The sequence below is a fragment of the Patiria miniata genome, unplaced genomic scaffold (genome assembly GCF_015706575.1).
Source record: "Patiria miniata isolate m_02_andy unplaced genomic scaffold, ASM1570657v1 HiC_scaffold_27, whole genome shotgun sequence".
Taxonomy (NCBI): domain Eukaryota; kingdom Metazoa; phylum Echinodermata; class Asteroidea; order Valvatida; family Asterinidae; genus Patiria; species Patiria miniata.
In genome coordinates this window covers 5,551,888-5,575,338 of record NW_024037066.1, presented here as the reverse complement: position 1 = coordinate 5,575,338, position 23,451 = coordinate 5,551,888, and the positions used below count along the sequence as shown (strand labels likewise).

At 39.4% G+C, this 23,451-nt stretch overlaps 1 long non-coding RNA gene across 1 annotated transcript; it reads right to left on the bottom strand.

Annotated features, from left to right (window-relative positions):
* Nucleotides 1–5,787: 5,787 nt before the first annotated feature.
* On the bottom strand, nucleotides 5,788–22,274 carry LOC119734426. Its single transcript, XR_005272067.1, has 3 exons — nucleotides 22,133–22,274; nucleotides 7,464–7,576; nucleotides 5,788–6,487 (listed from the first exon to the last, which is right to left on the bottom strand). It is a non-coding gene; the product is annotated as an uncharacterized LOC119734426 (long non-coding RNA).
* Between the last annotated feature and the right edge of the window lie 1,177 nt (nucleotides 22,275–23,451).

Here is a 23,451-nt window from a genome sequence, read left to right as displayed (position 1 = left end):
TTTACTATGTTCCATCAGCCCAGGCATTCGTAAGGCATCGGTGAAATGAAGGTGTCTGCGATTGGTTCCTAGCCACAATACATCAATCCATTAGGCTCCGCCCACTGCACGTGTAGGCAACAACACGTGTGCCTCTCCAATGCAACACTGCATGTTCCAGCGGTGCAGAATAGAAATGCAGGTGGCTTTACTATGATCCATCAGCCCAGGCATATGTAAGGCATCGGTGAAATGAAGGTGTCTGCGATTGGTTCCTAGCCACAATACATCAATCCGTTAGGCTCCGCCCACTGCACGTGTGCCTCTCCAATGCCATGCTGCATGTTTCAGCCGTGCACGTAATATGCAAGTGCACGCATGTCAGACATAAATAACGGCTCTGATTGGTCAGAACATCATGGGTTGGGGCTAAACAGTCACAGACAGTCCAAATTTCCATCCACTTCCCCTGTTATACTTTTAACACAGGCTGGTCACCAGCAGTCAGATCATATGTCAAGCAAGCACTGTGGCTAGTCAAACTCAGTCAACAGACCATGAACAGACAAAGCAGGCAAGTTGTGGGCACACCTGGCTTGTCAATTACCCACAGCCAAAGCATAGCTGTATCAATTAACATAACAGTCACAGCCAGTCAATCCTGCTTTATGTAGGCTGGAAATTCTTAAATGTTGAAAACAGTCACTTGATTGATTTTGACTGAAAGGACAACTTGGCACTGAATGTATGTTTGCATACTTAGGAGGGTTAATGGATTGTCTATTGACTTTTGGTCATCAATGGATGTCTGACAAAGCCAGTATTTGAAACAATAGAAGTCTAGAATGATTGAATATATAGAATATATCTTTACCTTGTACATGAATTTGACCAATAACAGTAGCGAAAATCCCCCTAATTTAGCAATATGACTTTGCCCATAGAGGATAGCAATACATGTTGTATGTTTATATAAATATTTAAAAAAGAAATGCCTTTACAAGCCTTATGGAGTGCCACATCTTTTTGTAAAGTTATGTATATTTTGTATATTTTATATAACAGTGCACTGTAACTTTACTTGTAAAGGCGTTAAGAAAGACTTGTGCCTTGTTATACAATTGAGAAATAAATGTCACCTACATGTATTTCACGACGGATGATATTGTAAATGTAATGAATTCTCTTAGAGCAATAAAAATGAAAAATAGAATTTTTAATATCTCAGTTATTGGCTTTGCCGCCATTAGCGGAAAAACCAGATTTTTTCTTCTGATTTTTTCTCTTCTTTTTTTGCTCTTGTTCTTTCCCAAATCCCATAGATTTTGTACACAAATTTTCTAGTTGCACAATTTAACATGAAATGCAATCAGATTGACTTCAAACTAGGCACAGACCAAGCTAAAGTGTACAATGACGTCACGATGATGTAATCATGGGCCATGTGACGTCATCTTAAAGGTGTGAAATTAAAAGTATTGTATCTAGAGAAATACAAGACCAATTGGGTTGAAACGCTGTATGTACATAGTCTGGTATGTGTTGTAAATGAAAATTATATATTTGGGTGACGTCATGATGACGTCGTGATTTTTTATTGATTTGTTTTCTTTTTTTTCAATCTTACTTGCATATCTTACGAACGGAAGACGCTAAATTCCATGTTCTTTTTGTAAGAAGTTTGGATATAAAGTCATAGATATATGCCATTTTTTTATAGAAACTTGTGACGTCATCATGACGTCATCAAAATGCGATCCAGAGTTGCAGAGTCGTAGCCAGCAAGGGGGGGGGGGAGGGGGTGGTAAGGGTGGTATTTAACCCCCCCCCCCCAATATATTGTAAAGACGGCCCTTTTCCCTTCATGTGCCCATTTTTCACCAGCGTTTAAATCCCTTCCCCAAATATTTTTAAAGAGTGCCTTTTTTATTTTAACAAGTGCCCCTGTTGACTCGCTGACCATCACCACTTTTGTGTTTTGTGTTTGGGGTTGGGATTTTGGGATTGTAGGATGTTGTTTGTCTGTTTCCCCTAATGCTTATTTTAAAAGGAAAATACGCGATGTAAGTAAGTGAACGTTTATAATGAGCGCCTCGGTCCACTTATTTTTTATGTGTCTTGAAGATGCACCCACGTATCGTAAAATAAACCGATTTCAAGTTGGCTTCCAAACCGAGGTTGTCGGCGCCAAGCCATGTAGGACACTGGGAACCTTTTCGTCAAGTTCAATCTGCGCCACAAAAGGGAGCGCAGGGCGACATCTCCCCCCCCCCCCAGTTTTTAAAGTGGGGGTATCATTGTCCCGACACTTTTTTGTCCACAAATAACAATTGTAGCCTATATTGATTCCAGATCCATAGCTCAGAATAGCTGATTTAATGACTCCAAACTCGAAAATGATGCTTAAATGATTATTTTTCGTTCAAAACAAATTGGTTAAAGTGGTCAGCTTTGCCTCAGATCGCACCACAGCGTCTAGAATTCAATTTTTTTGGGGGGCCCTTAAGCGGGCCCCGATCCCCACGCCGCATGCTGTAAGGGCTCTGCGCTTCGCGCTCTCATTCACTAGTTCAACATGATCAAGGTATTTCCCCTCCCACTTTTGAGAAGCGATTGACGCCCTTGGACGCTTTATTAACCTCGGCGCTTTCGATGGTGTCATTTAATAATAATAATAATAGTATTTATAAAGCGCTAATACTATCTATGTAACATATATTCAAATGCACTGTACAACAATAAAACAATAAACTGGGTATAAAAGCTAGTGTTGATTAAAATACATGAAAATCACCAGAAACATTAAAATAAGAATCAGGATCAGAAGTACATCGTTAAAAAATAAAGTATTACATACAAATTAAGTTCAATAAGAACGGGTTAAAACACGAGAACCATTAACCTTACCACAAATTCATTAAAAATACTTACTATAATAACCCGTTACAAATCAAAAGCGTTTTGGAAAAGATGCGTTTTCAGCAGCATCCTAAAATGGCTTAAGCCTGTAGCATTTCTGACATGAACTGGTAACTTATTCCACAGAGAAAGGGCAGCATTTTGAAAGGCCTGATCACCTAAGGAAGTTCTGCTACGAGTGGTTGGGTGTTTACAACACGTACCTCGATCATTGCATTATGTGTATTAGTAATTTACATTTTAAAACAAAAGCAGTTTCGATATCAAAATTATAATCCATCATTTATTCATCTGTAATTATATTACAAAATACGATGTAATTTTTACAGTTCCAAATTTTGAAGGAAAACATTGAAGATAAACCTAACTATTATCATTTGACAAAGCATGGTCAAAATTCAAAGTGCTGCTTTCGATACTGTGAATATTAACAAGATTGTTTGTATTCCCTTCAATGTGCCGCGTTCTTTCTTTAAGAAACACAGAATGTATAAAAATTTAAAAAAAGGAAACCCATATGTTAATGTCAATTATAAAAAAATGTAATAAAGAATTTCAAATACTTTTTCCAATGATATATTGCTTGTGTGTCTGTGGCCACGGATGACTGAGCATTCGTTGCTATTCTGTCAAGGGTCAAAACCTGCACTGTGCCAAGTTTGTGCAAAAGGTAACCGTTATTCTGGGCATGTTGAACAGCTTAAAGAAAGAAGACATCTTGTTTCTTTAGCACAATTTATTCCTTTTTGACACAGTGATTTAACCACTCTCTTTGTTGAAGTTAACCCCTCATGGCCCAATGCCTTCAAAGTGGCCACCACCTCTTTCTACATAAAGCCCTGCACGAAGTCAAGTCCATTTCAACCTTTGCATTAACAAACCAGCCAGCAATCTATTCTTAGCCAGGTAAAACTTGGCCCAGTACAGGTTTTGACACTTGACAGAATAATGACGCATGCTCAGTCATCCGTGGCCACAGACGCACAATCAATACATCGTTGGAAAGAGGACACATTGGCGTTTCACATGATCTTTAACTTATTTGAAAATATTTCAAAGATATTTTTATAATCTACATTTACATCTGGGTTTCCTTTTCTATTATTCACCCTGTATTATTCACTCTCAGCAAATCTACATTTATACAGATTGACCCTGTTCAATGTTCAGGGGTGCTTTAAAAGCGTGGTTACTATTTATTTCTTTACACGTTAATAAACTTCACACATTGCTTTAATAAGAACTTGACATTTGCCAATCACACAACACAATGATATCTTTTTCAAAGTTGTTATATAATTCTTAACGTTTTTGATTGCAATATTTTTCTTATTTAGCAAAGTATATAACAGTTGCGGATCCATGAATTTTTTACACACTCCTCTGCAATTAGTAAAAACAGAAACTTCTGCCTGGTTTTGCCAGCATAAAATACCACCCAAGTTCAAAGCATTCAGAATTTTACAGCAAGTATGTACATGCAGAAAACTCATATCAATCCTGAACAAAATTGAATACAAGTCATACTTGCAAAGATTAAAACAATTAAAACAAAAGCTACAAAACAATTCTGCAAGTTTTAAGTTCTGGTATTCTAAACTGAACTGGAAGATTGTAAACTTACTGGAAAAAGAACAAAATAATGAACATATAGAAGGTTCAGCTGCCCTTGATACATTAAGTACACTTTCTTTTTAGGTTTTAGGTTTTCGTTTGGTTTTAAGTTAAAACTATTTTAATAAAGATCGTCAAGCTACAAATAATTTGCTTGTTGACGTAAGGCACGTATAAACTCGCAAGATTGAGTTGTGCATGTAATAAAATATTGAAAATGTGAAATTTAAGAGAAATTTTAGTTACACAATTAATTTCCCAAGTATTCTTATAGTTCTCTGAGGCCTTTTGAAACCTTTACAAAAATAATGTTCAGTTAATTTGGCAGAGCACCTGAAAAGTATTCTGAAGGTGGCAGGTTGATGTCCACTATAAAGTTACTTTTTTTAACACTTAATATATCTATTTCTATCGGCATAATTGGAGTAATTTCGAAAAATATTAATATATTTAAGGCCAAAAAAAAATAAGTCGGTCTCTGGTCAGCGTGCGCGTCGATTTTAATCATGCGCGTCAACCTTTTTTTCTTCTTCAAATTGTCCGCGGTAGCTACAGCAGCGCCCTCTATTGCCGCACCTCAAGTTTTTGTACCAAGGAATGGGGAAATTGCACCAAGGCAAATGATGGAGGTCCCCAATGTATATGAGGACACAACAAAAGCAAAATAGTACCCACTTTGTCTGTACAATCCAAGCTTCCAAAAAAATAAAAGCCAAAAAAAAAAAAACCGCATCGCCGCATCAATTCCGGAACTTTGGTCTGACCAGAGACCGATTTTTTTTGGCCTAAATATCATTATTTCAGTATTGCGACTTATTTACAGATCAGTATACAAGTATAGTAATCCTGTTCATTCTAATGGACTTTTTTCAATATTTTTTTAAAGCTGTTGCTCTATTGCTGTTTTTGATCTTTTACAACGCCGTAAATTTCCGTTTGATAGGAAAAGGAATTAATAATATGCAAATCAAGGACAAACTAATAAAAAGAATAATACATTAACTTAAACCCCTTCTCCACTAACCCACTAATATGATCCAAACTTATTTGAGAAATGTAGTCTGGGGTTTATTTAAAGAAAACTTATAAATGTGCCCTACGTACAGCTTTACTATAAAGCACATATTATGACCAAGAAAAACATTCACATGATAATTACTGTTATTTTTATTAGCTTTATTTAGCCACAGATAACCCATTTAGCGATTTTTTTTTTCAAGGGGCCGGCCGTGTTAAGTACCAAAAATACAAATTACGAAATGGAAGTTCTTACGATAATTGAGTATTAAAATTACAATCTTGTCCACCTAAAAATACATGCATAAAAAAACTAAAGAAGAGGCTTTCCCTTTTGAGGCACTTGCGTTAATATGAAGGTGAACATGAACGGACAATTTCACACAATATGGAATGTATTTATGAAAAATTCACAGTCAGATTGCCCTGATATCCAGGTGGAACTGATACAAACTTGTTGCCATCTCCCTGGACGCTCGTATAGTGACGAGCCTCACAAGGATCTGATGGATGTTCTTTTGCTTTTTCGCCAACCCCCACAGCATGTTTTTCAGGTACGGATTTTTCCAACCCCCCTTTTCCTCTTTCTTGTGGAACTGAATCATTTTTATCAAATATTTTTCTCAATGATGAAAAAACATTAAAACCTCTCAAACAACAGCCAGTTTTGCGGCGATTCAAGTGCCGCTCAGGCTCCACAGAGCTCGCATCATTGCCAACTTCATCAGCAGTGCTGGAAGCACCAAGCAATGGTTCAGTTTCATCTCCTGCTCCAGGTGCATCTAAATCTTCAATCGGATTTTCTGGAGAGACATTGGCCCCAATGACATGATCTGTCATGCTGTTTTCAAACGGCAACTCTGTACAGTCATTCGTCTCATTTGCTCGACTAAACGACATGGTGCCCCGTTGGTGCAGTAACTTCTTTTAGTTGGTTACTTTAAAAAGTTGATCGTAACTAAATAAAATAAAAAAGAAATAGAGAATTTGCTCCTCCATAGGCTTCCAATAAATTTCCAAGTAGGTAAAGCATGATGAAATACTTTGCCGAAGAACACAAAACCTGTTTTCCTTCATAGAGGTCTTTGACATGCCGGCTGCGGCCTTGATGACACATGGGCGTATCAAAAATTGGACAGTAGAACAAAATTGAAATACCAATAGCCTTACTCATTGTGAACTTGAATAAATGCAAACATTTATTAGTGCACGTTGAGATCAATTTGCCCCACATGGTATATTTAATGCCGTATAAAGTGAACGTATAAACACTGCCTTATGGGGTACCGGAATACAAGGAATGCCCACCGACTTGCGGGATACCGTTTTGGTACCCAGCAAGTTTTCACGAAATAGATATACATGTATGGATTTTACTCAAAAGCTAGGAATTCCCAAGATGGGTTGATCCGTCTCAAATGGAAGAGTTTTAGAAAAGGGATATGAAGTCCGAATTTCAGTCCAAGAAATTAATTCTGGTTAAAATAGGCTAAGAGCATTTTGAAATTAGTGTGCGACATTGCAAAAGTTTAGTACACGAGAACAAAGGAAATATCCCACTTCTATGCCTGTGTAAGGGTGTGTGCTCTAGTATTGTATTACGATGAGGACAGACACACAAAGGGAGAACAAAAGATCCTTTCAGTCCTCGAACGACGGTGCTTTTGTTCGAAACTGTCCTCGTACGTTTACCTGCTTAGTCTATGGGAAAGTGTTAAAGTACAGGGACAAAGGGAAACACAATAGGTTGTCCTCAGGCGTATAGTAAAACACGACTGTGTGCACTCAAGTGGGGGTGGGGGGACTTGATACACTTTAAAATATTTCCATAATTATAGGAGTGCACCTGGTTCGGTTTGTTCCATATTTTTCATATAGGGGGCCTAAACTAATGAACAAAGTCACTCAAAAACATACTTTTCAAAAATACTTACCTTTAACACAGTACTTTGCACTTTGCCTCTTCTACGTGTAGATTTCTTGTTCTGAAAAACAATCCGCAGACTGCCTCTCCACGGTCGAGTCTATCGCCTTGAGGTGTGCCTAACTGTTAATTTATAGGAATAAAATCAGACAATTATTTGCTAACAGTTTTGCCTTTTCATAACACTTAATAAGGCCAAATACAAAAGTACCTTTGGTTCGGGTCACATGGATATAGGAAATTCAGACTGAGACCGTAATTGCCGTTTTACTGTAACGTTTCTTTAAATGCTGTCAGTCTTTTCAATATATGTACAATCGTGTAAAATTACATAAGGAATACAATATGTGGTATTAAGATACTATATGTACACATTGATTAAAATAATTACCAAATTAAACGACAACATTTGGGTGTAAGGTTTAAGCGAAACGTCTATGTGCCCTACCAATGCGGACAGACAAACATACAACCAAGGTACCGTAACATGGACATACCAACAAAACACAACACGAGACAGACAAGTTTGAGACAAGGCCTAATTATTACTTCATAAACAAACCACCTTAATTTATTAATATGAGTCGAGGAACAGAGCTCTGAAAATTTTCACAAAGACAAGGGTAGTGATTTAAGAGTATCTAAACTTTTCCAGTATGAGATGCCTCGATAAACATCACTATTTTTAGACAATGACGTTCTGTTAAATTAGACCAACAAATTTCTCCTATAGCGCTACGCCGAGTATATGAATCTCAGACGTCAATGTAAAACAAGAATTAAAACAGAATTAATTACACGAACCGCTCTTTTCGTATACTGAGTAATTTGTTACATTTAGATGACAAACTGCTCCAAGTCAAGATTGAGTATATGGTAAGATGAATGATTTATACAATGTAAAAAATTCTTGGATTTTTGTTGTTGCTAGTTTATCAATATGATTTTATCTGTGTGTATATGTTTCTTTGTAATGATGTACAATATTTATTATAGTGCTTTACAATCATGCAGTAGTCTCGTATGCTTTCATTTTCTTTCATAGTGATGTATTCAATTGTATTGTATTTGTAATGTATTGTATTTTTACATATGTGTATAATCATAATCATGCAGTAACCGTATGCTTTCATTTCATTTCATTGGGCTGTATGTATTTGTAATGCATTATATTTGTACATGTGTGTATAGTCATTAGTAGTGTATGCAGTGTATAATCATTGGTAGTGTATGCAGGGCAAAGAAATGTAATAAATAAATAAATAAATTAATACATTTTTTTCCACAAAAAAATTAACAAAAAACAACAACAAAAATTGTTTGTAACAATTGGAAAGATGTTTATGAAAGGTTTGTAAATGGAGGCAAAATATGTGCAGTATAATGTTATAGTCACGTGGTATTTATCACAAATCGCTATTGTTTAAGTCTAGGTTTAAAATTTAATCAAAAGTATGGTGTTCCATATTTGCTATCGGCGTCATATTTTTGGGAGCATGGGCGTCGCCAGGATTTTTTTCTAGAGGGGGGCAAAGCACATTCCCCCCCCCAAAAAAAATCCCTATAATTTCCAGCATTTTCCAGATTTATCATTTTTTCGAGGGTAGGCAGGGACATTTACCCCCCCCCCCCAACCAGTTCAATTAATAACAAAATTACTTCGCGCCTCTTTTTTTCTTCCCCCCCCCTTTTTTTTTTTGCTTGTCGGGGGGGGGGGGGGCAAGCGCCCCCTTGATTTCCCCCCCCCCCTCGCGACGCCCATGTTCGCATTTTTAAGCTCTGGCAGGAATCATTTTGATAAATTCTTGCAAGACGACCAGAGCTTATTGGGCACTCGCACTTGTTTATTTTTTGACAATTGGGAAATACTCCAGCTGTCAAACACCTATTTATCAGCCAACAAAGGCTTAGCTAATGAATACTTTGCCACGTTTAATGACGTACTTAAACTGTCAAATCTAGGGACATTTCCAGAAGGAATTTTCGTTAAGACAATCCACGACCTCTTCCTAAATTGTGTGCACATTGCGTGCAATTGTATGCACAAACTGAATTCAGGTTGTTACGAACCAAAGGAGGTTATACATATTAACGGGAGATCGCTAGCAAGGCTACTGCCGATGTTAACAAAGTTGTTAAATGCTTCTGTAATTTCCTTGTTATCGTTAATCTCGATACCATCCTGAAAAGGTGAGAGATGTCTACGTGTTGCTTGCGCTATGTACTTTAATATTCTTTTTACTCTGTAAGTTGTGTATCGATAGTTTTTCTTGACGATAGTTGTATCGGAGAAGACACGCCGGCAGTGAATACTAGGTCTCGGACGCGTGAGGCGCGCCGAGCTGATAGTGCTGCAGCTTGCCATTGGGCTACACCGGGTGGTATGGTGGACCAGTGCGGTGTGCCCGGTCGATCTAGATCTCGACTTCGTCGGCACCCTGGAACTTCAGGTGACTGGTCACTGGTCAGCAGCTCATTATGGACGAATTTCTCACAGAATCCCGATCAAGCATCAGATCCTCCAGGAACCCCTGAACGCCGTAAAAGACACCAACCTTCCCGAATTGTCCCATTTGTGTTGTTTAAATATTACTCTTAACGTTTATATATAACAAAATCTGAACGGTGGTTCGATTTATATTTAATTTCTGTACGATAGCCTGTAACGATTTCCGTAACCATAACATAGCGTCCTTTATTCAAAAATACATTATAAATTTTTTGTGTATATGTGTAATAGAGCCTGAAAGTTTACCCCTGGTGGCGCGCTTCCGGACCCATCGAATGGGAAAATTAGCGTGTAAAAGTCGGAGTTTTTGCCATTGTATTTTCACATTGATTTAATAAGAAAATCGCCCTTGGAAAAGTAAAGCCTTTGTATTTTTGTAAAATTGTTACTAGCAGACTAGTAATTGCGTGAGAACGCCAAATGTCATAACGACGATTTACCTATATATAGCCGCATGGCTTCAAAGGGCGGATCCAGAACACAAATTTTTTTTGGGGGGGGGACCAAAAAAATGTTTGGTCCCCCAAAAAATGTTTGGTCCCCAAAAAAGTGGGTCAAAAAAAATTACGGCGTGGGGTTCGGGGCCCGCTTAACTCGGTTGATCCATTCGGCTCCGCCTGCTAACAATGCTATTTGGGTGCCTATCATTTTGAAGATTCCAGATCAGCATTAGTCAATGTTATCTTGCAGAAATATCAACCTGTATTATCATAACTGTATAATATTACCAAGCAAGTGATTTGTTTACAAATTTGATCAGAACATTAGCAGCTATAAGTGATAAAACGCAATCGGAAACGAAGCCGAGCTTTTGAAAAGGGGTCGTCAATGTCGTTACATGTACATGTATGTTTATTTTTAGCCACGGAGGCCGACTGACCTCAACCTCGTCCCCAGGGTGTCAAGCAGTACGCGCCTACCACTACCTGCGCTAAGAAACGACGTTGGAAATAAAGTAAGTACTGGGGACGAGGTAGACCTGACCTACAATTTAGACGTGAGCGTCGGGATGGGAATTGTCAGATCTAGCGGAACCAGACTACGTACGGTGTAGCGTGAATATCCGACTCCATGAAATTATTATTATTATTATTATTATTTATTCGGCCAAATTACAAGGTACAACAAGCAATTCACAAAAGTAAACAAAAAACTAAACAAAAACAATCCAATCCAAGCTGGCCAGGATTGACAAAAGTATAATAAAACACTGTGACTCGAAAGCCTGTCAATCCTAACTTGAATGGTACATGTAACATACAAAATATATTAAAAATTAGGTATAAAATTCAATGAAAAATAAGACCGCCTTAAAAATAATACTTAAAAAGATAATTAGATTTAAAAGATTACAGTTACAACAGTTTTCTCAAAGGCAAGAATAGCTGGCATAAAAACCTAACAACTGCAGATTATACAAGACTGTGGAAAAACAGACAAACAAGCCAGAACAAAACTAACAAACAAACAAACACCCCAACAAACAAAGAAACAAAACAAGACAGGATAAGACTTAACAAAATGTAACAAAACAAGTCAAGACAAGAGACAAGACAAGAGACAAGACAAGACAAGACAAAACAAAACAAAACAAGACAAGACAAGACGAAACAAAACAAAAAACAAACGAACAAGACAAGACAAGACAACAACAACCACACTACAACATAAAAACACAGAACGAAAGATTGATACAGTAAACAAAATAATTTAAAATGAAATAAAAAATAAATAATAAGCAATAAAAACCTGATAGAGAAAAGTAAAAAATACAGTCGACATGCGAGAAAAAAATATATCCATCCAATGAACAAGAAAAGCAACAACAAAAGTATCAATAACAAAATAAATACGAGTAATAATAAATGATAAGCAACCGGAAAAATAGGCCTGAAAACCAACATTATTTCAGACATAAATAAATGAATAAATAAACTTAACCACAAAAGAGGAAAATAATAAAAAATAAAATAACAATGAAATAAAAGAATGATGGCAGTTTACAGTGGAAAAATATACACATGAAATTACTTTAAAAAGATTAAAGTAGATCAAAAGAGTTAAACACTTGGGGGGGGGGCCTATTTCCAGCTCAAGGTTTTAACACTCATAATAATGGGCGGATAATCGGGTGTTAAACAGTGTGAATGAATCAATTAATAGAGAGTCCCTTACATGCGATGGCAAACTACTCCAGATTCGGGGGAAGACATGACTAGGTGTGTTTTTCAGGGTTTGAGTTCTAGCATAGTGGTGACTAAATGTGAGACAATCCTGGTGACGAGTGTTCACTACTGTGTTGGCCTTCACTGATTGGCAGTCAACTAAGTTAAACAGGACTTTAACTGTGAAGGAAACTATGTGCTTCTGTCTACGTGAATCTAGAGTCATCCAATTCAAAGCATGCAATCTGTCTTCATATGACATTGCACCTTTGGGCTGTTTGAGGCACATTCTACTTGCCCTTCTCTGCACTCTCTCAAGTTTGGCTGCATTGGATGCTGTGTATGGGGACCAAGCTGGCAACCCGTATTCCAGCACGGGCAAAACAAGTGAACGATAGAGGGATGTCAAAGCCTTGGTCGAAGCACCACCCGCAATATGCCAGATAAAGCCTAATGTCTTATTGGCCTTTGAGACAGTGGCATCGACGTGATCGTTCCAGTTCAGTGAGTCGTTGATGATTACCCCAAGATATTTGAATGTAGGTGTAACATTGAGCGATTGACCATGAAGAATGTAACTTGGAAAAACTGCTGGTTTCCGGGATCTGGATATGTGCATGACCTTGGTTTTCTTGATATTCAGCTGCATACCATTGAGATTGCTCCATTGTTCAAGTGCAGTCAGGTCCGACTGGAGGGCGAGTTCATCTTGGGGTGAGTGGATTGGCTGATAGAGGAGTGTATCATCCGCAAAGAGTGCACAGTTTGTGGATAAGTCATGAGAAATGTCATTAATAAACAAATTAAACAGGAGGGGGCCAAGAACACTGCCCTGAGGAACACCTGAAGTAACTGGTGCCCACTCGGAGAAGCATCCCCGATACGCAACTCGTTGTTGACGACCTATTAGAAAGGACTTTATCCAGGTCCATGTCGATCCACGAATATTGAAGTTGCTGGCAAGTTTGTTAAGTACCATATGGTGAGGCATAACATCAAAAGCCTTACTGAAATCGAGGAAAATTACATCGAGTCGAGGAGGGTGCGGTTTATCCAAGATAGTTGCCCAATCATGGATTGTGTTTGCAAGCTGGGTGACACATGATTTGGAGGCAGTGAAACCATGTTGCTGGGGGTTGCCGAGGCAGAGTGATGTTACATGGTCGTTGATGTTGTCAGCGACAGCCCTCTCCAACAACTTGCAGATGATTGATGTCAACGCTACTGGACGGTAATTCTTGATATCGGTACGACTGCCAGACTTGAAAACCGGAGTTATTTGTGAGAGTTTCCAATCTGCTGGGACAACGCCAGTAGTTAGGGATGAGTTCATCAATCGCATCAGAGGCGGAGCAATTGATGATGCAGTCGCTTTTAAAATCCTTGGTGGTATAGCGTCATGACCTGGTGCTTTATGAGGATTTACGTTGGACAGCGACTTAACAAGCCAGCCAAGGTTCACTGTTGTGGGGTGAATCTCTGGAATTGGGAAGTCACAAGATGGTGGGGTCTCTGCAGGAACCCCTGTTGGAGTATGGACAGAGGTGAAGAACTTGTTGAATGCATGACAAATATCGGCAGGCTTGTGGAGCTGTGTCTCGGCTGTCCTGAACGCAGGTGGGCATTTGGATTTCCTTTGGTCCTTAACAAAGCTCCAAAAGCTACGTTTGTTGTCCGGTAGAGCAAACAAGTCATTGATGTATTTCCAGTACTCCTTCTTAGTTTTGTTTTTCACCTCATTACGGATAAGTTTATACCTGTTCCAGTCACTGCTGTCACCGTTCGATTTGGCCTTGACGAAGAGCTTTTGTTTCTGTTTGATGAGGCGTTTCAGTGCAGGTGTTATCCATGGGGACATGCGACGATTGCATGTCTTCCTGGGGATGCTGTCTCGAATTGCTGCATCCAGTATGTCCATGAACCCCTCCCATGACTCCGTGGGATCACTGTCCTTCATGAATGCAGTCCATGGCGCAAGATGTAAAAGTGTCTCCAAATGTGAGAAGTCGGCTTTCTTGTATTGCATAAATGAGCGGAGGATTTTGGGTTCAGGGGGAGTTCTGTTTGCAACAAATGAGAAAAACACTGCGTGGTGATCGCTGCTGACTGGATTTGCTACTGTTTCTACTGAACGGAATTTCTCCTGCCGGTTTGTGAAAATAAGATCGATGATAGTCCCAGACGATGAAGAATTATTTGATGGGCGGGTCACTTCATCAACCAGTTGAATGAGGCCTATCGAGTTGATTACTCCTTGCAAATACGTCAGTGAGGAAGATTCTGTACACCAGTTTATATTGAAGTCGCCTAGCAGTATCATTCCCTCAAAGTTACGAAGATCTGATTGGAGGTTGTCACAGACATCTTGAAGTTTATCGAAAAATGTTACATCTGAGTTTGGGGGACGGTACACAATTCCAACAAGCCATTTTGAGTGTCTTAGGGTCAGTAATAAGAAAGTTATCTCGATGTCAGTGGGGTTAAGGTGGTCGAGATGAGCCGAAAGCAACGAATCCTTCACTATTGCCATGATGCCACCACCTCGGTTATTCCGGTCACGTCGGATAGTGGAATATCCAGGTATGTTAAGAACATTATTTGCTGACAGCCATGTCTCTGTGATGCAGACAATGTCCACAGGATGAAGCTCCAGAAATGACTGCATGTCCTGTTGCTTACTACAGATACTACGAGCGTTGAGAAGTAGACCGGAGATGGAATTCCTGTAAGTCTTTGAAGATGCAGGGAAGTCCAAAGGATAGTTGTTCAAGTTATTATCAGGTTCCACTGTAGAATTGAGCTCATGATCGCTGCCAAACTCCTCATGGAATGAAGTGTCAGAGCATGATGAAAATGGCAGCTTGTACACACAGTATGGGCAGAACCAGTCCACAGTGCTAGATATTAACTCATTGTACTGGGTGATTGACATTTCAGGGATGCATTTCTGGTGCCAAAACTTGTTGCAGTCTTCACAGAGAAGAGATCTCTGATTACTTTTCACTGGACGACTGCAGCTACCACAGGGATCCTTCACAGGCCAAGGGTTATCTTCTATTTCTCCACACACAGTTAATAAGATATTAAATGATGCTGTTGAGTTGTGGTAGTAAGACACTGGGGCATTTCCAAACTTACTTTTCCTATCAGTCCTGATGAGTTGTTTGTGTTGTTCATAGTTCAGCCATATTGTGCATGCACATGGTACAGGATGCTTGGTGAAGATGCACATGAGGGAACAATAGCTGGTGGACTCATTGGTAGTACTGCGCACGCGCGAGTACGATACTATGCTATTTTTAGGATCGTTTCGGGAGCGTGACCTGTCACGTGCAAGGGATCAACCACTAATAGGGAAACAGGGGTCCGATTTTCATAGGAGTCGGATTTTCATGTGACAACGGCACCGAGCGAAACAAATCAGAATGAATCTGGCCGCGTATTCGGCCAGATACTACAGCCGCGTATTCAGCCGTTAGTACAGAGGCCAATAAACAACATTATTGCTGATAATTTTTTGATATTTTAATGCAGATTTCATCAAGGAGTGTACCTAAAATGAAGGACGTCAGTGTTATGTTTGATGGTCAGTTATTGATGATCTAGATGCTTCCTATAAATCATTTTAGTTTCAGATCTAGAACAGCTATGGATCACGAAATACTCGTCCTGGGAAAATTCGTACTAAAATAGCACTTTCCGGTTGTACAACATTATGCCTAATTTTCAGACAAACGGTACCAAAGAGTGTAGGAGCAGTCAAATCGCCGATGACATCTTAAAGAGTGGTGTCCCGCCTGCACTCTGTTTTGGTTTCAGCTGTATGAGATGGATCCGTCACGTGATCAATGGCAATACAAAATGGGCTTTCACCGCCAAATTCCCTTTTTTATATTTAATGATAATTTTAGCAAAAAAGTGTACCGAAAATGCTACACGTCAGTATTAAATTTGATGGTCAGTTATTGAGGATCGGACTAGAGGCTTCTTATAAATTATTTTGGTTTCAGATCTAGAACAGCTATGAATCACGTGATACTCGTCCTGGTAAAATTCGTACTAAAATAATTTTGCGATTGTACAACGTTAAACTTAATTTCGAGACAAAGTGTACTACCAAACAGTATGGGAGAAGCAGTCAAATCGCCGTTGACATCTTAAAGAGTGGGGGCCCGCCAGCACTCTATTTTGGTTTCAGCTGGATGAGATGCATATGTCACGTGATAAATGGCATTTAATACAAAATAGGCTTTCACCGTCGAATTCACTTTTTTTAGAATATATTTAATATGGATTTTAGCAAAAAGTGTATACCGAAAAAAACAACAGGTCAGAATTATGTTTTATGGTTATTGAGGACTAGAGGCTTCCTGTAAATTATTTTGGTTTCAGATCTAGAACAGCTATGAATCACGTGATACTCGTCATGCAAATTCGTACTAAACTTGTGCATGGTTGTACAACATATTAAGCCTAACTTTGAGACAAAGTGTACCAACAAACAGTGTAGGAGAATTGCAGTCAAATTGCCAATGACATCTTAGAGAAAGGTGACCCCCTACACTCTATTTTGGTTACAGGTGTATCAATGATACACCTGTCCAGCCGGAAAAGGCTCCAATTAGTGTTGTGGCCTGTGTTTCTACCGTTGAAACACTCCAATAACGACTGGTGAAATAGATTAAAACTACGTTCGCGATGATTTTAACATGCCATTTCCATCAAATTTTCATTGACATTTCTTCGAAATTATGATTGAAATAAAATGACATTTTGTGAAAAATCGTTACAAAAATCAAATTTGGTGGGAAGCATTGTAAGAAAATCGGAAATTTCGTTGGAAAATTCAAAAAGTCGGATTTCCGATTAAAATCGGAAAAGTATCATCTCTGGCCGTCGGTGTATCTGTCACGTGATCGTGGCAATACAAAATGGGCTTTCACCGCCAAATTCACTATTTTAATGAAGATTTCATCAAAAAAAGAGTTTGCCAACATATTATTTTGGTTTCAGCTCTAGGGAAGCTATGAATCACGTGATACTCTCGTCCTGGAACATAGTTCTGACGTGATGCATTTTAGGTACACTCCTTGATGAAATCCGCATTAAATATCAACAATTTATCACAGCAGTAATGTTGTTTATTGGCCACCGTACTAACGGCTGAATACGCAGCTGTTGTATCTGGCCGAATACGCGGCCAGGTTCACCATGGTGCGAAACAAAGGCGGTTGGCAGGTGTAGCATGAATTTAGGTTTTATGAAATGCGGACTCATTGGTAATATTGCGCATGCTCATGCATAGATAATTGTAGGGGGACCGGTCACGTGAGAGGGTTTAACCAATAAAAGGGGAAAAAGTCAGATTTTCATACGAGTCCGATTTTTATATGACACCGGCAGTGGCACGCAGTTTACGCATATGCATGCAACGTTCACCGCGCATCAAAGTGTCTCTCAGCGCAGCTCTGGCAACTATCACAAAAAGAGGGCACTGCTTTTCAGTATTTGAAACCTGTGTAGTTAAATTCAATAACGTTGAAACAAGACAACTGGACTTAAACTTACTGGATGGAGAATAGTTTCACGACCTGCAGCTGACGTCGTGACGACCTATGCTTGAAAATTGCCTTCGTGCGCAGACACGTCGATTTTGCGGGATACCCATTTTGCGTACTCCATATACCATGGAGAAATAGAATTCTCCATGCACGTACTGTGTAGTGTATGGTAAAAAGCTGCCATAGCTGTCGTCGTCATCCACAGAGGGCTGGATTCTGGCGTACAACAAGATGTACTCATCCTTGACTTTGCAAAAGCATTTGGCAAAGTACTACCACACTAACGTTTGCTGACCAACATGACCAAACTACACTGCGGGGGTCAAATTCAATGTCGGGATTAGCTCACTACCCACTGTACCAGGAATGTCAGACAAGTCGACCGTTGAGACAACTCGACTTGGGACAAGTCGAACGTTGAGACAACTCGACCGTTGAGACAAGTCGACCGTTGAGACAACTCGACTCGGGACAACTCGACCGTTGAGACAGCTCTACTTAATGGAAATTTATACACGTGGAGCGGAAAAAGTTGAAAAAATTTGTGGCAGGACCGGTCCCGGGCGCGGGCATACTCGATGCACAGAGGGCACTCCGATCCGGTGGCCGTCGCGTTGGGCCGGCGCGCCCCCCGCCCTGCCCGCGAGGACCGGGCCCGGCACGCGGGCACGTCGACCTGCGCGGCAAATGGATGCACACGCCCGGCACAAACGATGCCACCGTGCACGGTACGGACAAGTTGACTGGGGATGCGCGCACAGGCCCGGAAAATGAACGATTTGCACAGACAATCACGCTGCGTTATATCGGCTCTGTTATATGCAACAAAAAAACTTGTGTGTCATCACTTCCAAATGGTGATCAGCCGCCGTCAATCCCCGGTACTATCCCCAAAAACATGCGAGGCGACTTGTCTCAACGGTCGACTTGTCTTTCCATTTATCGCACATACGGTCGAGTTGTCTCAACGGTCGAGTTGTCTCAACGGTCGACTCGTCCCGAGTCACTGTACCAGACACAACTTACATTACAACATGTAGATGATGTACAAGTTGTTGGACGGAGAATCATCAACAGGAGTGCACGTTCAGTCTGGCGTGCCCCAATGAACAGTCCTAGGCCCATTGATGTTTCTGCTGTACATCATTCATGACATTGCTATAGCCCGACTGCATCTATAGCCCGACTGCCAGATGCAGTCGGGCTAGACATTGCTACATGTACTAAGATCAATGAAAGCAACCTCATTAGAATTAGATTGTTTGCAGATGACTTCGCAAGCTCCAATCCAGAAACCAGAGCCTTTTTTTTTGGGCCCAAATGGTAGTCAAAACGGCAGCAGGCTAGTCAAACTATTCCTTAATTAGCTCGGCTGACGAGTCAAAAAATAACGGCAAAGATGAAAGGACAGGAAGAAACATATTAAATTCAGAAAGCAAACCTGTATCACTTTATATCTAAATTTATTAACTGTTTAGGGTTAGATTATTAGATCTGTTGTATTAAAAGCACTGACAGGATTGAATCAGGATACACATGTATGAACATTGTTGTTTATGAGACATTCTGTAGAAAAAAAACATGCGGACTAGTAAAAATGCCAGTGGGATAGTTAAGGCCCCCCCAAAAAAGTCCCTGGTTTCTGGTATGGAGCTTGCCCAAAAATTGGTGTGGCAACGCGTCTTTTTTTTCCCCCTTTATTTTTTTTGCCTCAAATGTCGGCCGATGACTGCAAATGGTGCCCGACTAAACTTAGTGCGATTATATGGGAGTGCAGAGAGGCCACATAAAGCTTATTCTCGATCATAACCCCATCCACAAACACGTTAAAATTGTGCAGCAGCAGGATTCCAGTCAAACCGGTGAGTTTGGCGGTTTTGAGACGTCATCTTTCATTGAAAAAAAAACTTTTTCATTTTGCCGATGCGCATGGCTACGGCGACGCGCGCGCATACCAGAAACCGGAGACTTTTCTTTTTGGCCTTGGCTAGCCGGCTACTGCTTAAGTTGAACCCTGAATATGCTGACTTTTCGTACATGTATTATGAAGTTGTTTAGGTTTTTGATGGGTGATTATAATTTTTTTCTGAATGTGTTCATTGTTTTAAAAATCAATTGGGAACTCTTATTTTTCTATGTATAATTTAAAGTGTAGGCAATGGTGTTGTGCATATATTTTTTTTATTACGAATGCTGTGTAAGGCGAAGTAAAAAAACACACCATGTTTCTCGTCCCTGCCGCTTCCTTTTTGGAGGCCGCCTGGATTTTTTTTATTATTTATTTTTTTTTTTAAATGCAGTAAAAAAAAAACAGAAAAAGTCCACAAATTCGGTGGTTAAAGCAAATGCATCTAAAACTGTTCATTGTAGACCAATACAACTCTAAATGACACTGTAAATATGTTAAATTCTCTTGTCCAACTTGTCATTCATTTTAAAAGTGTCTTTGAACATTGGACACACCAACGGTTGCAGGAAATTTTAAAATGGCGGTGATCTTGAAAAAAATAAAAAATAAAAAGCCCCTCTTCCTCCTTTTATTCAAAAACCCGGACGAGAAACTATTTTTTTTTTATTCGGCCTAATTGAATTAAAATATTTTTTTATTAATTGGAAATGGCACGTTTCGTTTACTACTGTGTTGTAAGTTATTATTTCACCTATTTAGGCCCTTAATTTCATGTAATTGATTATTTTATTTCACAATATGCTGACTTTGATTTTTGTAGTACACATTTGTTTAACCTTTTATACTTAATATGATTTATATTTTTTTTTAAAGTAAATGTGTCAGTTTTTGTGTCGCCCAAATGATTGTTTCTGGATTACTCTCATTGCCTAAGTACAAACATATTCACCATGAAACTTGGACACATGGGTCATTGAGGACCAAAGATAATGTGGAATATATTTCAGGTCAAAGGTCAAATGAGGTCAATTATGATGCAATTCACAGAAGTTTAGGTTCAGATTGTGAAAAAAATATGTGTATAATTTCTACATGCTTTCATGGATTTTGATGAAACTTGGATGCAGTGACCCTTGGGTGGTATGACACAATTCTTCATCGAATTACTGAAAGTCAAAGGTTGGGTAGGGGTCATTAAAGGTCATAGTTCAAATCTGTCTACAGAATTTGAAGGATTTTAACTTGGAGTGTTCCTTGGAGGTCATCTAGGGGTCATTTGAGTTTGTTGTTTAAAAAATACCACTTTTTGACTTTTGTTAAGAACACACTACATTAAAGGGTGACACATGCGGTCCACGGTCCACTCGTTTTAAATTCATGTGGGATTTTCATTTTTCTTTGTGTAATTTAAAGTGTAGGCAATGGTGCTTGTAAGTTGGTAATTTGTTTCAAGTAATTTTTTTTTAATAATTACTTATTATATTTAATTTAAGTTAAATAGAAAATAGAAATACGCAGTGGATGGACCGGGAACCAGTCTAGGTCACCCCCAACTCTTATTTTCTGGCTGTTGAAGGGGTACTTGTGCACAGAGCCCATATAATTTTTCACTAGGGACATTTTTGCGACTTCATTTATCTCTTTATTTATACACTTTAGTTTGTCTACATAATACTTTTTTTGTGCAGTATTATGTGTAAGTAATAATATTATGTTTGAAATTGTTTATATTTCCGTTTTCATAGTTCCAATTTTAATGTTTCTATTTAATTTATGTGCTATATTTGTGTTTTCGTTACGTTTAAAGTTTGGATTAATCATGAATTAAATTGTTGTTAAATTGAGAAAAGATGGCAAAATGATGTTGCAATTAATTTCTTTAAATGAAAACAAATGGAGCTAACTAACTTTGATATAGCCTTATAGGTATAGGGATATGTCAATGATTTTTTGCCAAACATTGTTCCATATTGAATGATTAAAAACATGTTGTTACCATGGGTCTGAGTTGGTAGTGGGTCCGAGTTGGCAAGGGTCCTATTTTATTTTGACCCTGCAAAGTAGCCTTTTTATTATGATTGAGGAAAGATTCCCATATCTGGCCATCACTTGTCACCCTATGCACAAACCCTATGAGTATGAGACTGGTCTAAAAAAAATTAAGTGTTTTCTCAGAAAAAGCTTCAATATTTTCCCTGCTAAATTTGACTTCTTTTTGAAAACTTTTTTTTAGGACATATCACTTTATGATGGCTGATACTAGTCACTGAAGGAAAAAAATAGTGATGGCCAGATATGGAAATCTTTCCATGATTCAGACAAGGGATAGAGAATTCCACCTCACAAACAACATGAACAAAATGTATGTATTGCTTCAAAATGAGAAATCCCGCAATAGCAAAATCAAGCATTTATTAATATTAATGGGATCGAACATCTATTTAGAAGGTGATACACTCAGTAGAGACCGCCATCAATAAAACAAAATTCCCTTTGCCAAATACGAGAATGGGCATTGTTGAGAGCACAACTTACCAACGCAATCTGCAGCACAGGTGAAATATCCAGTTTTGAGTCGAATTTGACAACACGGACGGGAACCCTACGTTGTATATGTAATGATTGGATCGTCGCCCATCTCAAATACACACAAAATCCTACTAATAATGATCTTATCTTATTAGATGACTAATAATATTGCATTGATCACATATACTCTGTTGTTACCCCAGACACACCGCATACAAAAACAAACGCTAATGTAAAGCATATCCAAGGCACCACACTATTCCTCATTTGAATATGGTGAAAACATCTTGCACATGCAAATGATCCAATACCAGGGTGAGAGAGCAGGAATGTCGGACACTTCGCCCCATTTCCACGTCGCCCCATGTCACTTCGCCCCTAACCACTTCGCCCCATCCCCACTTCGCCCCATTCCCATATCGCCCCATCCCCACTTCGCCCCATTTCCACTTCGCCCCATTCCCACTTCGCCCCATCCCCACTTCGCCCCATCCCCACTTCGCCCCAGCCGTTACATGTAAAAAAAAATCTCATCTATTTTTTTGGCTTAAAAAACAATTTCAACAGATTCACTAATTGCTAACCAACGGAAAGAATTAGCCCATCACCAAATGAACAATTCATAACCAACCTTTCAAGCTAGGCTCTCCCCTACCAAGAAAAAAGCTTGAAGTAAAAGATCCAACTTTGTTCCCAACCCGGCTATACCAACCCGTCTCCCACTTATCTGAGAACGACAATACCTTTGGCATCCTAATTTCACTCTTGGAGGAACCAATCTCATCTAAATGAAGTTGTAAGTGTCACATATCAGACAAATTTTGACGGAACATTTTCCTCAAGGCAGTGAGTTCCTTTTAACTCACTGACCCATACCTACGGATTCTTTTGAATCCAGCCGCTTTCAGCGGCTGATGATTCACAAGCCAATAGGAGAGGCGTCTCTGAATGCGAGCCATCATTTCTCTCATCTGTGTCTCGAGCACCTCATCAGAGAGTTTGTATTTTTCCTAAGTTTCTAGAATTGGGAGCATTTATTATCTGGGGTCTTTGGCAGTTTATTTGGTCTGCACCCCTAGCCTTCACCTTTTTCATACTACATGGGGCGAAGTGGGGATGGGGCGAAGTGGGGATGGGGCGAAGTGGGGATGGGGCGAAGTGGGGATGGGGCGAAGTGGGGATGGGGCGAAGCGGGGATGGGGCGATGTGGGGATGGGGCGAAGTGGTTAAGGGGCGAAGTGACATGGGGCGACGTGGAAATGGGGCGAAGCGTCCGACACCCAGAGAGCAGGTAGTGATGGGCGCGTACTGTTCGACACCCTGGG